Below are 15,086 nucleotides of genomic sequence, written 5' to 3' on the forward strand. Positions count from 1 at the left end.
TTGGCCCCATCAGAATGCCACCAAACTGGGCTCAAGACTCAAAAGCAAAAACATGAGGAACGACAGGTTGCTGTGGCAGCCAGGGGTGACAGGGTTACTAATCAAGCTGCGCTCAAGGACTTGAAATTGGAAAGAGCATTTCCAAAGCTGCAAAACACAGAACATCTTTCCATTCTTAACCTACAAATGGAGCCAGGGATTTCGCCAAGTCTAATCCTGAAAAACATGAGCCGTGTTTGACCAACTGTTGGCTCCCCTTTTGCATCTCACCTGCCTCAATTTTTTTTTTTTTTTTATGTGCTACGAACTAGGAAAGGCATTCACCTTTCGGGGAAACACACCATCTCAGGGAGAAAGCCACTTTGTGAAGGAGCAATGACGTTCTTTCATTCTAAGAAAAATTTAGGATGGGAAAAAAAAAGAATAAGAAGAAGCAAGACCTGCAGAGGATAATAAAATCCATTAGACAAATGTCCCTGAGTTGGCAGTAACCGGGGGAGAAGGGGACTCGTTTAATAATTGCCTTTTCTAGTTGAGACTGTGAGTTATCTGTGTTTATTCACCACCACAGAGGAAATGTCCAGAATATATAACAACACGCTAGCTTTCCAGACTCAATGATTTACACACTGGATGCTATTTTCACTTGTTTTATGAGTGATTTTTACAATGTACTGTAATAATTTCCCTGTGTTAAACAAAGGGCACAGACTGTAATTTAACTTTTCTGTGAGGAGATATGCTGTGACCACACACATGCAGACTGAATGCACGTGCTCCCATCCCCACGTACCCTACTCCTAAGGCTAAGCTGGACCATCAGCTTTCAAGGCTATAAGATGGACGAAATACGGCTTCACTTCTCTCTTTCCCTGCCCACCCCATCTATCCACCCACCACTAACCATATCGAAGCAGAGCTGTTCTCTGCTCTCAGAAATATCCTTTTGAGGTGCATGGTGGCTGACTAACACACATAAGACTTCATCTCTTCACAGCTGGTTTTCTTCTCCACAAACATCCACCCTATGACATTCCCACGTGGGGTTCTAACAGCCCCACTTCTGACCATTATCCCTCGTCATGGCCTCGCCTCACTTTTATCTCTTCTGGCTTATTTGTCCCTCTTCTCCAGGTACTCTTCCCAAACCTCAATCTGTGTGTGCCAACGCAGGACTTCAGCGAAAAATGCCAGTCAGTGAAGACACGCTTTCCTTGTAACACAAAGAGCTGCTGTGTTAACGTCGAGGTATTCCACCCTCAGCAGGCTCACGTGTTGCTGTGTGTTCAGGGACTTCTACTTTGCCAGGAAGAAAAAGTTTTCCCCTAGCTACCGCTGGGAATGGAGCCATTTCAGAAACCCAAGTTCTTGTTGATACTATACCAGCTTTGGTTTTCCCAGAATGCTAACCAAAAGGCAGCATACTGATACAAATTGGTTGCAGTGTAAAACATGAGTAAATATTTCCACCATACATCAACTTAGTTATTTTAAAAACAGTGAAACAGGCCCAGAAAATCGACCCATTTCATGATGTTTTAACACCACTGAAACAGTGATACTACAAGTCTTAGCCTCTCCCACCAGGGGAAAGTAAGCTGTAGACAGCTGGCTACAAGGCTCTGGTTCCCCATCAGGTCTACACTCTCTATGAAGATATTTACATGTTTCACTGCTCCCTAAATACCACCACCACTGCCCACAGCTGTAAGTCGGTTCTGACTCACAGCGACCCTATAGGACAGAGTAGAACTGCCCCATAGAGCTTCCAAGGCTGTAATCTTTATGGAAGCAGACTACCACATCTTTCTCCTGTGGAGCGCCTGGTGGGGGCAAACCACCGACCTTTTGGTTAGCACCCGAGGGCTTTAACCACTGCGCCACCAGGGCTCCTTCTCTAAATACCAGATTCTTTAACTGCTGAATCAAAAGGAAACGAGAAAAAAAGAAAAACTCACCTAACGAACAAAGTCTAATCAGATATGCTGCGTATTACTTCTCAGGAAGTCTTCCCTTGTTCCACCAATGCAGTATGCAGTCTTAGAACCGACTGTTTGCATTTCTATCAGCACCTGTTTACAGAACGTGGTGTGCCTCGTGTTTACTTACGCAAAAGACCACAATGCACTTGAATGTGGTCTATATGACATCAAATTTTGGGAAACTTGGTAAGACAAGTCAAGCTCTTTTAGTTGTTTTTGTTTCCTTACAGTTATCAGGTTTACCGTGGAAGTAACAGCCTGCGATTCAGGACATGGCATACAGCTCGTCAGTCAGCGCAGCTTCTGACAAAGACAGCTCTCAGCGCCCGTTCAGTGGTGCCCACCGGTGGCCTCTGCTGCTGGGCCTCTCTGGGTCTCTGCCTGGCTTGAGCAAGTGTTACAGCTCTTTACCTTTGCCAACAAGTGCCCAGAGGCACTCCACTCTGCCAGCAAGCCTCCCGCTCAAAGGCGTTCAAGCTCTCTTGCTCTGCCCACTATAGCCATCTGCTGATCCCAAGCCGCTGCCATCTCCAGTGTTACAGCTCTCTCTGGCTCCTGGGTCTAGGAGGTTCTCAGCATGGGGACCACAGCTCCAAAGGACACACTCCACTCTTGGCTCTTCTTCTTGATGGTAGTGAGGTCCCCCCAAGACAAGTCAAGTTTTATAAACGTTCCATGACTGTGTGAAAAAGATCTATATACTTTTTTTTTTTGGATGTAGAATTACGTACATACTAGTTCAAGCTAGTTAGTTGTGTTTTTCAATATGATATATCCTTACTTATATTTTATATACTTCACCTGGTCATCTCTGAGAAACGTGTTAAAAAAAAAAAAAAACTGGATCATATTTACTTTTATAAAGTAAGCACAAAGGGGCGTCTTACAGAAGAAGGATATAAAGCATCATAAAAGAACAAGGCATTGTGTTCTCATTCACAGAGGAATTAAATCATGGTTTTCAATTTGTGTTCTATGAAAACCTGCGACCCATGGAAGTACTTTAAAAGTTCTATAAACTTTCATTCAAATTTCATTTTCCCTTTATTGTTAATTTTTTAAAACTGGAATAAAAAAGAACACAGTCAAATGAGTTATATACCAAATTTAGAGACCTTCAAACTGTTCACGTATGTTACGTGGCTAAGTTACTTGCTTCTGCCTTCAGTGCATCTATGTTATTTGAAATTCTTATAAATGTGTCATTAATTAAGAAGGCTGTGATTTATACCAGCCTTGTTTCTTTTCCTTTTTTTTTTTTTTAAATTCATGCCTGTATGTGTCCACGTGAACCATGCTCCAGAAATGACAGGCAAGGCTCGGGCACATCTGTTCAGTGCATGTTTGCTTTCCTTCTGTTATAACCGTCAACTGAGCAGTAAGGAATGAACACAATATGTTGCATCATAACCTCCTTTTATTACAGAACACTGCAGAGCTGATTTTATGCTTGGGGAGCCTCTTGTCTGACTTCTATAATCATGATGGGCCTAGTGTAAGTTTGGGTTACTTCTTGTCCATGGCAGGTCAGTGTCTTCACAGACAGCCGGATACTCCCGCATGAGGTCTCGGGAAACCTGTAAAATGTCTCTGCAGTAGCCCTTTCATTGCCTCAGAGAACCACGCTGGTCTAGCTGGTTACAAACTTGCTTAGCAATAAAACTGTTTTGGTTTCTTCAAATGAAATCTAACATGGCATCCCAACTTACAAAGCAGAATCATTCTGATGAAAGGAGTGAAGGTAAGATCCCACATCCAAGGACACCCTGTGGGCCCATCAAGAACCTGACAAGGGCTCCATTGTACAAATTTGCAAAACTAGTGTGGACAGCTCTACCTTTGAGCTGCCTCTGAATCATCTCATTTTCCTTTGGCTTTGTACAAACACTTCCTCTCTGCCTAAATACTTTAGATGACAACTCACTTGTAAGGTCTGTCAGATTTTTTATTCAACATCAACTAAAGACGCCACCTCTCAGATCTCCCCTACTAACCACCACCTTAGGACTGTTCTCATCTGGGAGAGAAAATCTGAAACATTTCCGTCATTCCCTTGTGAGAACTCCAAGAGGGAATAAGGGGCTACCTGGAGCTTGAAAAAATAAGAGGAGACTGTAGGGAAGAGAGCTGCAGTGGGGTACTCACAGGGAAGGAAGAGCTTTAAGTCTAGGGCTGAACAGTCCTGAGACACTCTAGGCAAAATTGGCCAAAAGGGAACCAAAAGGCAGCACCCACCAAGGGATAGGAAACCCCAGCAGAGGGAACCGTTGAGAGCACATCTGTAACTAGCCACATTGCTGATCCTTTCCTGTATATCAGTGGACACACTGAGGCCATCAAAGAATATGTCCAGATTATGTATATAATGTACACATTTATTTTGTTGTTGTTGAGAATATACACAGCAAAACACACCGATTCCACAGTTTCTACATATACCATTTAGTGACACTGACTGCATTCTTTGAGTTGTGAACCATCCTCATCCTCTTTTTCTGAGTTGTTCCTCCCTCATTAACATAAATTCACTGCCCCCTACATTCCTATCTAATCTTTCAAATTGTTGTCATATAGATCTTAAAAGATCATAATGCTCAAGGCAGACCTTTTTTACCAGTTAAGCTAAACCATTGTTTGGTTTTAAGAAGGCTCCAGGAGATATTTTTGGTTTGAGGTTTAAAGATTGTCTCAGTATAATAGTTTCAGGAGTTCATCCAAACTTCATGGCTACAGGAAGTCTAGAGTCCATGAGAATTTGAAATTCTGTTCTGTATTTTTCCTCTTTTAATCAGGGTTCCTCTATAGAATCTTTGATCAAAATATTCAGTAATGGTAGCTGGACACCATCCAGTTCTTCTGGTCTCATGGCAAAGGAGGCAGTTGTTCATGGAGACAATTAGCCACACATTCCATATCCTCCTCTATTCCTGACTCTCCTTCCTCTGTTGTTTCAGGAAAAGAGAGACCAATTTTTGTGCCTTGGATTACCGCTTGCAAGTTTTTAAGACGCCAGGTACTACGCATTGAGCTAGGAGGTAGAACAGAGACACTAAACATGTTATTAGGCCAATTAACTGGGATGTCCCATGAAACCATGACCCTAAACCTCCCAACTAAAAAACCAAATCCCATGAAGTTTTGGGTTGTACATAAGCAGCCTCAAGCAGCTACTCTTTTTTTTTTTTTTTTTTTTTTTTTGGTAAATATATCTACCATTCAACTTTTGCCAATTCAACTTTTTACCGGTGTACAACTTATTGACAGCAATTACAATAATAAGCTGTGCAACCCTACCCTTAATCAACCCAATTTTCCCATCACTGTTAACCCCCCTTTCTCCTTCCCTCCTACACCAGGTAACCACTAATAAACTTTGTTCTTTATACATTTGCCTTTTCTTGTCTTTTTATATAAATGAAGTCATACAATATTTGTCCTTTTGTGATTGGTTTATTTCACTCAGCATAATGTCTTCCAGCTCCATCCATATTGTAGCAAGTATCAAGACTTCATTTCTCCTACAGGCTGAGTAGTATTCCACTGTATGTATGCACCACATTTTGTTTATCCATTCATCTGTTGATGGGCATTTAGGTTGTTTCCACTTTTGGTTAACATGAATAGGGCTGCAATGAACATTGGTGTACAAGTCTCTTTTTGAGTCTCTGCTTTCAAGTGTTTTGGGTGGATATCTAGGAATGGAATTGCTAGTTCATATGGTAGTTCTATTTTTAGCTTTTTGAGGAACTACCACACTGTTTTCCACGACAGCTGTACCATTTGGCATTCCCACCAGCAATGGGTAAGGGTTCCAATTTCCCCACATCCTCGCCAACATTTGTTATTTATTAGTTTTTTTAATGTTAGCCATCCTAGTGGGAGTTGTCCACATTAGTCTTGATGGATCCCAGAACCTATGCTCAGGTGGAACCCTCAAATGTCAAGGTATGCTGTGTAGAACATAAGGAAATGCTGATATAGCAAACTTAAAATAACTGAGAAGGTTATTTTGTACTATATCAGAAACAACTTTATATTAAATTCTAGCACAGAAAAGCATAGAAGCATAAAGTTAAAAAAAACATTGATAGTAGAAAAACTTAAAATTCTTTCCACCGACCTGATTTTTTTCTATGAATTCAGAGGAAATTCCTAGTATTGTATTTTGTCCACAAAACCCATTGGCCCATCCAACAGCTGATGAGGGATGATTTAGTAGAAAACCATTAGAAAGTTCCAGAAAGGAGAAACAGGTACGGGGAAGAGGAAACAGAGAAACCCCCAGTGTTCCCTTCTGGAACGGGGAGCCTCATGTGACGTGGCACAGACCAACCCACAAGTCCAGGCCACAAGGATAAGGTACAAAAAGATATCCCAGGCGGGCAGTCAAAGTCACAACAAGGTCAAACCCCAAAAAACTAAAGGCAAGTAGAAAGGAGAGAGGTGCCTTGTTGATATGGGAGTTGTAAGGGTAGCATGTTCCAAGAATTCGGGAGGATGCCTACCCGCCTACTAGCTAACATAGCTAGTGAGACAGAAATTGCAAAGATGGTCAAATATGGAGGTAGTAATAGCTAGAAAAGGTCCACAGTAGTTGTCGCTTAATCAAAAGCCAGAGAGATGTTAAACATTGTCAGAGGGCAACATTTGTAGTAACTGTTAAATGAGAAACTATTTTGTTCTGTAAGCCTTCATCTTAAGTGAGAATAACAGCACAATTGGAAGAAAGTAGTCAATGTCACTGAACTGTGCATGTAGAAATTTTTGAAATGGTGTATCTTTGGCTATGTGTATTTTCACCAAAAAAAAAAGGTTGAGAAGTTAGAGGGTTGACATGTTGTGGGGTTGTTAACCAATGTCATAAAACAATATGTCTACTACTGTTTCATGAGAAACTATTTGTTCTGTAAGCCTTCACCTGAAGTACAATAAAAAATAAAAAAATAAATAATAATTAAAAAAAAAAAAAAGCCAGAGAGATTCTTTTATCTTGTAAGCAAGGGCATTTACTAGGTCCACTTGCTCTCCCCTGCTCAGCCTACATAAAGACTCCTCAACCATCCCAACCAGGTTTCTTCACTAAGTCTCCTCTTTCTGCACGGAGCAGGTAGAATGCCTTGTTTCTGTCGTCAGCCAAGCCTGGGGAAAGCGTTGCTATGGAAACCAATCTCCTACCTTCTGAATGTGCCTCTGAGAAAGATTTTTGAAGCCAGGAGGCTAAGATTATAGAAATTAAATTGAGTGGACAAGACAGTCACTCAGAAAGAATCAATAGAGCCTTGTTAAAAAGGGAGTGAAAAAAGAAACCTCAATATGGATTTGCTAACTCTGAAATAAGGATTCTGTGTTAGCAAAAGGGCTATGAATCAACAAGAGAAGAAGCCAAGGAGGTGAAAGATATGACAGACGAGAGGAGCATAAAGCCTGTGAAAGGGAAACAATGAAAATGGGAGCATTCCTGAGTTTATAAGAAATTGATAGGCAGTATTTTAGAAATTTTGTTGGAGTGTTAGGAGGAAATTCAAGAAACATGATACTTAGTTTTTTTTTAATAAGGATGAAATGAGATTCTGTATATGAGAGAAGTGACTATAAAGTAGTGAAAAAGGTTTTATAAGTCATACACAAAAATGAATCTCAGAATTCTGCGATCACGTTGTAGTACGTACATTTTTTAAAGTCACCCCTCTTAAGCAGCTTGGTAATCGAGGTGAGGATGCAAGATGAGCTCATACTCAACAGAGGACAATGAGGCTCCATACACCAACAAATCTGCTCACAAATGTTTGTGTTTAGACTTTGGGAAAGATTTTCCCATAAAAAAGATATTATAAATGGTATTCTTTTTAAGTTAGGCCTTCTCTATCTGTATTTACATATCACATAAAAATACAATTGCTATATAGCTATAAATCTTTAAAAATAAACCAAAATTTATGATAGACTCCACTGGTATTAACTGATTTTCTAGAAATGAGGTATCACCTTAAAAATTTATATATGAATGCCCAAGAACTATAAGGGTTTACATTTTAGAATCCACTACAAAGAGCACGATAAAACCCAAACCTGTTGCCGTCAAGCCAATTCCGACTCATAACAACCCTGTTAGACAGAGTGGGACTGCCTCATAGGGTTTCCAAGAAGCGGCTGGTGGATTCGAACTGCTAACCTTTTGGTTAGCAGCCAAGCTCTTAACTACTACACCACCAGGGCTCCAACATGATAGAGTTAATTAATTACTCTGCATAGAAATGACAATTTTTTAATCTGAAATAATTTCCCATAACTACTGTTGCCTGTAAGCAGTTAAGATACACATACTTTTGACTCCCATAAAATAATTCTGAACTTTGGAAAGTACTGACACGGGAAGGAGTGGGTGTTAAAACTCTACTACTTCTAACCTAAGAGGTCTTCTTAACATTCTCTGTAGGAGAAAGCAACTCATAAAAGAGAACGGATAGACTTCTACTGTTGGGAAATTGGATATTTTCCACACGGTTTCTACTAGAAGAGGTTTTAGATTTTGTTCAGATGCAAAATGTTTATGAACTCAGGAACAGCCCAAACATAAAGATAAAATGCAGCACGATTTTCTGAATAGAATCTGGGGAATATCATCTGCCAGTGGACTTCTGTGACCTTTCTGGGAAAAGGCAGAGTTACAAATATAGTTTAGTTGTCAATGTACCTGAATTTCTAAAGAATTCTACTGAATCGTGGGGGAAATGTCCAGGAATATATGAAACGAAGCAGTATCAGAAAATCCAGGGAGTCTGGCCATCACCACACAGCATCTAACACAGAAGACACAAACAATCACCTGGGTTCCCTTTACTCTGACCACCAGGGCTCAGGGAGGAAGTGGAGAAAAGGAAAGGGAAGTTGTCTCAACAGAAACATCCTTACCTATTTATGTTCCTTTTCTCAGCCCTAATAGCTAACAGAACAATCACAAACAGCCAAGTGAGTCTCTACCCACTCCACTCACCCTGGAAGCCTGTCCTCATAAACCACATCCTACTCTGGGTATACATTTAATCTATGTTTTCTCAATATGTATGAAAGCTTTACCTTGCTTAACCTGTATGCATTTTACCCTACTCCTAAGGGTCGACTCCCATCTCGTGAGCATGTCCCATCTCTCCAGTAAGCCTGCATATTTTCTGAAGACTTCTTGTGTATTCTCGGTCTTCTTGTGTATTACTTCTCCACAACCCCTCACCACTGGACAGACAACAAACGGGCCAGCTGTCACTTAGTTGCTAACTGTGTCTGCCACTGGCTTTGTCTAACAGCCTCTTCCTTCCTGTGGTCCCCTCTGCTTCCTGTTGATTTCATCCAGGAGTGATTCAAAAAGCTCCTCAGGGCTCCAGTAATAACTGCTCTTTTTTTGGTAAATTAAAGGGAATTTCATTTGCATCCAGTTTAACAGTCTTTGATAAGCAACTCCTACGTGCCCAGCAACTATAAATGGCATAAAAGGAACGTAGGATCCAGCCACCTCTCTCAAACAGTTGGTAATCAGGGTGAGGAAGCAGGATGAACTCCTTTTCAACAAAGGACAAGTAAGACAATGTAATCAGGGAGCACAATGTCTGCTCCACCACACAGACCACCAGCACAGGATGTCAAAAGAGAAATGGACTTGAATCAGGAGATCTGAATTCTGCTACTTACTTCCCAAAAGTGTGACCTCCCAGCCTGTCTCCTCAACGTGGGGATATTTCTAGCAGGATTATTGGAAGGATTACAGGATACATTTTATAGAAATGTATTTTATAAACTGGCAGCCGCTGTGTACATGTAAAGTGGTGGTTTTACAACACGAGTAGACTCTGGGAGGTCAGAATGTGGGGAGCGATTAGACCGAGTCTTCAAGCCGGAACCACGAGCCAAGCTGGGCATGGTCAAAGGCAGGCAGGATTTAGCTAGATGATGAGGAGTAGGAAAGACAGCATGCTTGGTACAGAGGCATGTTTTCACTTCCATTTAACAAATATTGAGAGGCTCTGTTACATCAAATGATGCAAACGTGAGTAAGATAAAATCCTTCCCCTCAAAATTTAGTCATATACAATAGATAAGTGGTTACTTTGGTGAAGGGTAAGATAGTACACAATACTGGGGAAGCCAGTATAACTTGCACGAAGAAAGGTCACAGAAGCTCCATACACACATCCAAACTCCCTGAGAGACTGAACTGCTGGGTGGAGGGCTGTGGGGACCATGGTCTCAGGGAACATCTAGCTCAGTTGGCATAACACAGTTTATAAAGACAATGTTCTGCACTCTACCTTGGTGAGTAGCGTCTGGGGTCTTAAAAGCCTGTGAACAGCCATCTAAGATACTCCACTGGTCTCACCCCTTCGGGAGCAACGGAGAATGAAGAGAACAGGATAGAAGGAAAAGATTAGTCAGAAGGACTAATGGACCATGGCTACCAAGGCCTCCACCAGACTGAGTCCAGTACAACTAGATGGTGCCCGGCTACCACCACTGACTGCTCTGACCAGGATCACAACAGAGGGTTCTGGACAGAGCTGGAGAAGGAAGTAGAACAAAATTCTAACACAAAAAAAAAGACTAGATTTACTGGCCTGACAGAGACTGGAGAAACCCCGAGAGTATGGCCCCCAGCTACCCTTTTAGCTCAGGGGTGAAGTCACTCCCGAGGTTCACCGTTCAGCCGGGGACGGGACAGCCCCATAAAACAAAATGGGACCAGTGAGGCACAGCAGTCCAGGGACAAGGACTAGAAGGCAGGAGGGGACAGGAAAGCTGGTGATAGGGAACCCAAGGTTGAGAAAGGACAGTGTTGACATGTCATGGCGTTGTTAACCATTGTCATAGGGCAATATGTGTACTAACTGTTTAATGAGAAACTATTCTGTTCTGTAAACCTTCACCTAAAGTTAAAAAAAAAAAAAAAAAATTATCTATGTGAGATCAAACTGACAACAGCAACTCCAAAGGTTTGATTGGAATCTTAGGGGGCAGTGAGTTGAAGATAATGGTGATAGAATAATTTGGAAAATGATAATGAGAATAGCAGCACAACTGGAAGAACGTAATTGATGTCACTGAATTGTACATGTAGGAATTTTTGAAATGGTGTATCTTTGGCTACGTATAGTTTCACCAAAAAAGAAAAAAGGTCCTCCAAGGTCAAGAAGGGAGAGTGTTGACATGTTGTGGGTTGTTAACCAATGTCATAAAACAATACTGGTACTGACTGTGTAATGAGAAACTATTTGTTCTGTAAACCTTCACCTAAAGTACAATAAAAAAAAATTTAGTCATATAGAGTAAGACAGATATACAAAAAACTACCAAACTGGAGGCAAACTCAAAGAAATGCCTGTGAGGTAACACGGCAGCCCAACCCGCAGAGTTCTGGTTCCAGCTCTGACACCATCAGTTTGTGATGCAGCACAGGTCAGCCACCTTCTCTGGACCTTCTTTTTCAAATATAAAATAAGAGGTTTGGACTCAGCAGTGACCTCCCAGCACAAACATCCTATGCGCTATGATTCTATGGTTCAAGTCCAGAGTTTAGCCAGAAGACCTGAAGTTTAAACATCTGTTCACAAAGATCCGTGTTGGAGCCAGAGGTGGTCACTGAGATGTAAAAAGACCAAAAATCAGCTCATCTGTCGAGCACCATGTAAATACAGGGGATGGCACAAGTCAGAAGCCCCAATCGGGTATGGTGTAAAATAAACGAAAGCTGAACTTCTGAGGCCAGTCCTGTGTGAAAACAAGCTGTCAGTTCTACAGTTTCACCACCGCCACCCCACCAGGGGAATCTGCCCCCCAAACATTTGAGCAGCAAATGGTAATATCTGCATAAGTGAAGACAACATTTAAATGAGGGTGTATGGTTATTTGGACTCAAAAAATATTTAAATAGGGACATGGTGGCAGCAGTCCCTTGCATCGTCTCCCCTCCAGGACCCTGAAGATGAGAGCCTAGATTAGGGCAGTAACAGTGGGAATGAAAAAGAAGGAATCCAAAAGACACTGAGAAATAGTAGAAGGCAGTGCCACACTGGGTGGAAAGGTGGCTTCTTTGAGGACATTAGATGAGTTTCCAGAGCCTGGGCCTCCTTGGCCCCAAGTGAAGAGCCTCCTCCTGCTTCATCAGGCTGTGTGAGGACTGAGTCACACAGAGAACTCTAAAGAATTAAGGCTGAGTAACCAGGAGAGCAAAATTGTGCTGCAGACAGAAATGGACAGGAATTAATCTAAAAGATACCCCCACTATGGGCTCAAAATGAGCCTCCCTGGACCCTCACGTCCGTTTCAAAGTTTTCTCAAATCAGTCTTCTGTTCCTCTAACCGCTTCTTTTTAATTTTTTTAAATCATGTAATATTTAATACATTAAAAGAATATGTACTATGTATACAGATAAGTGATTAGCCTAATTATAGAAACAAACCTAGAACATCACCAACACTGTTGAAGCTTCCTGCGTATTCCTTCCTGTCCTATCCCCGCCTTGCCCCAGAAATGACCACTACTCTGAATTTCGTGTTTAGCATTCTATTGTTTTTAGAAATTGTATCAATGCACACGTATACATCACTAAACTACAGGTTGCTTGTTTTGGCTTTCTTCGAACTTCATAAAAATGACACACTGCATTAGTCTTCTGTAACTTGCTTTTCACTGATTTTTATGTTTCTGGACATTAATCAAATTGCTACACGTAACTGTAGTTCATTTTCACTAATGTATAATATTGTATTAAGTGAATACATCCAATTTATCATTTTTTATTTCAATAGAAATTTGGGCAATGTTATGGATTGGATTGTGTCCCCAAAAAATGTGTGTCAACTTGGCTAGGCCATGATTACCAGTACTGTGTGGTTGTCCACTATTTTGTGATCTTATGTGATTATCCTATTATAAATCCTAACCTCTATGATGTTAATGAGGCAGTATTAGAGGCAGTTATGTTAATAAGGCAGAACACAATCCACAGGATTAGATTATATCTTGAGTCAGTCTCTTCTGAGACATAAAAGAGAGAAGTGAGGAGAGGGACCTCATTACCACCAAGCAAGAAGACCAAGAGCAGAGTACATCCTTTGGACCTGGGGTCCCTGCGCTAAGAAGCTCCTAGACCAGGGGAAGATTGATGACAAGGACCTTCCCTCAGAGCTGACAGAGAAAGAAAGCCTTCCCCTGGAGCTGGCATCCTGAATTTGGATTTCTAGCCTCTGAGACTGTGAGAGAATAACTAAGACAGAAGTTTCCTTTTTGTTCTCATTTAAAACTACTACTATAAATATTCATGTATATGTCTCCTGATGCACACCTGCGAGAGTTTCTCTAGGAAATTTCTTCCCAGCCTTTTTCAGGATATTTGTATGACGTACTAAGGCAAATACTCATGATCAAAGGCAAAGATCTGGGGGCTCCAGCAACCCCAGGCTATGGCCAGCCCACCACAAGGGAAGAGGGGTTCAGTGTCTTAACACATCTGAACCAACTCAGGGCACAGCAGGGGGAGCTCTGCTTAGGGTAGGTGCATACCTAAGCATGGAATTGCTGGGTCCTAGGTACGTGCATGTTTAATTACACAAGATAATGCCAAATTGTTTTCCAATATAGTACCATTCTACACTCTAACTTCGTATCTTTACCAATATTTGGTGTTGTAAGGATTCTCAAAATGGTAATACATTGTGATCCATATTAGCATTTCTCTGATTGTTAATGAGGCTGAGCATATTTTAAAATTTATTGGCCATTCAGGTTCCTCTTATGGAAAGGCACATTCATGTCCTTTGCCTGTTTCTCTATTGGGTCTTTTCTATGGACGTACAGAAGATCTTCCTATATTCCAGACATCAATCCTTGGTGGTCAGTTACATATGTTGCAAATATCTTCTTCCTGTTTGTGGTTTGTCTTTTCACTCTTTTAATAGCCCTTAATCTTAAAGTAGCCAAATTTATTGATCTTTTCTTTTATAGTTAGTTCTCTTCGCATCATGTTAAAGAAATCCTTCTTTACCTGAAGTGCTATACTCTTCTATATTATTTTCCTAGAGATATTGCTTTTCACGTTTAAGTCCTTAATCCACTGGGAATTTTTTAAAAGTGTATTTAGAGATTCAATTTCACTATTATTTCTTTAAGGACACCCAACTGTCATAGCACTATTTATTGAAAAAGAATTATCCTTTCCCCAGTGATTCGCCATATCTGTTTCAGGGCTCTCTATTCTGTTCCATTGGTCAGTTTGACTATCCCTGGGCCAATGCTACAATGCCTTCATTACTATGACTTTATAATACCACTGCATATCTGGGAGGACTGGTCCCCCCACCGTACCGTGGACATTGTTGACCATTCACACTTTTGACTAAGTTTGTCAAAAACCCTATGGGGATCTCTACTGGAACTGTATTAAATCTATAGGTCAAATTGAGGAAAGATTGATATGTTCATGATATTGAATCTACCTATCCACATACATGCATATCCTTCCATTTGTCTTCTCTAATGCCTGTGATGGTTAAGATTGTGTGTCAGCTTGACTTGGCCATGATTCTCAATGTTTTGGCAGTTGTATAATGTTGTGATCACTTCCCTGTTGAAATTTGATATGTGATCACCCTCATGATGAAATATGCTGAGTGGTACAAGTGGGGGTGGGGCCTGTGGCAGCTCACCACCCCCTCAGCCACATACTTCCTTCCTTCTCTACTTGCCAAGGCTTTTGGCTTGTTCTTGATCCTGCAGTTGCCTCTTGTTCGTCTGACCTCTGATTCCTGGGACTTGAGCTAGCAGCTTACCAGCCAATCTTGGGTTTGCCAGCCCCTGCAGCTATGTGAATCATGAGAAGCCTTGCGGTCCTACCTGCTGACCTTGGGATTCATCAACCTTCACAGTTTGTGAGCAAGAGCCCTGCTCTCCAACCTGCCGATCTCGGGTTCACCAGCACCTGTGGCTATGTGAATCAGGAGAATCCTCTATCCTGATCCGTGGACTTGGGATGTTCCAGCCTCTATAATCTCGTGAGCTGTTTCCTTGATATAAATCTCTCTCTCTCTCTCTCTCTCTCTCTATATATATATATATATATT

At 41.3% G+C, this 15,086-nt stretch overlaps 1 protein-coding gene across 5 annotated transcripts in view; it reads right to left on the minus strand.

The window, feature by feature from the left end:
* RAB27A (RAB27A, member RAS oncogene family) overlaps positions 1 to 15,086 on the minus strand; it is a 92,922-nt gene that overhangs the window by 40,435 nt on the left and 37,401 nt on the right. The window contains exon 1 of one of the 5 annotated variants that reach the window (XM_023729644.1): positions 9,060 to 9,617. The exons of the other annotated variants lie outside the window; for them this stretch is intronic. The gene's annotated coding sequence lies outside the window, so the exon portion shown is untranslated. Of the gene's footprint in view, positions 1 to 9,059; positions 9,618 to 15,086 lie in introns of those variants that run through there. 5 annotated transcript variants of the gene reach the window in all.

The sequence above is a fragment of the Trichechus manatus genome, unplaced genomic scaffold, assembly GCF_000243295.1.
Source record: "Trichechus manatus latirostris isolate Lorelei unplaced genomic scaffold, TriManLat1.0 scaffold00030, whole genome shotgun sequence".
Taxonomy (NCBI): domain Eukaryota; kingdom Metazoa; phylum Chordata; class Mammalia; order Sirenia; family Trichechidae; genus Trichechus; species Trichechus manatus.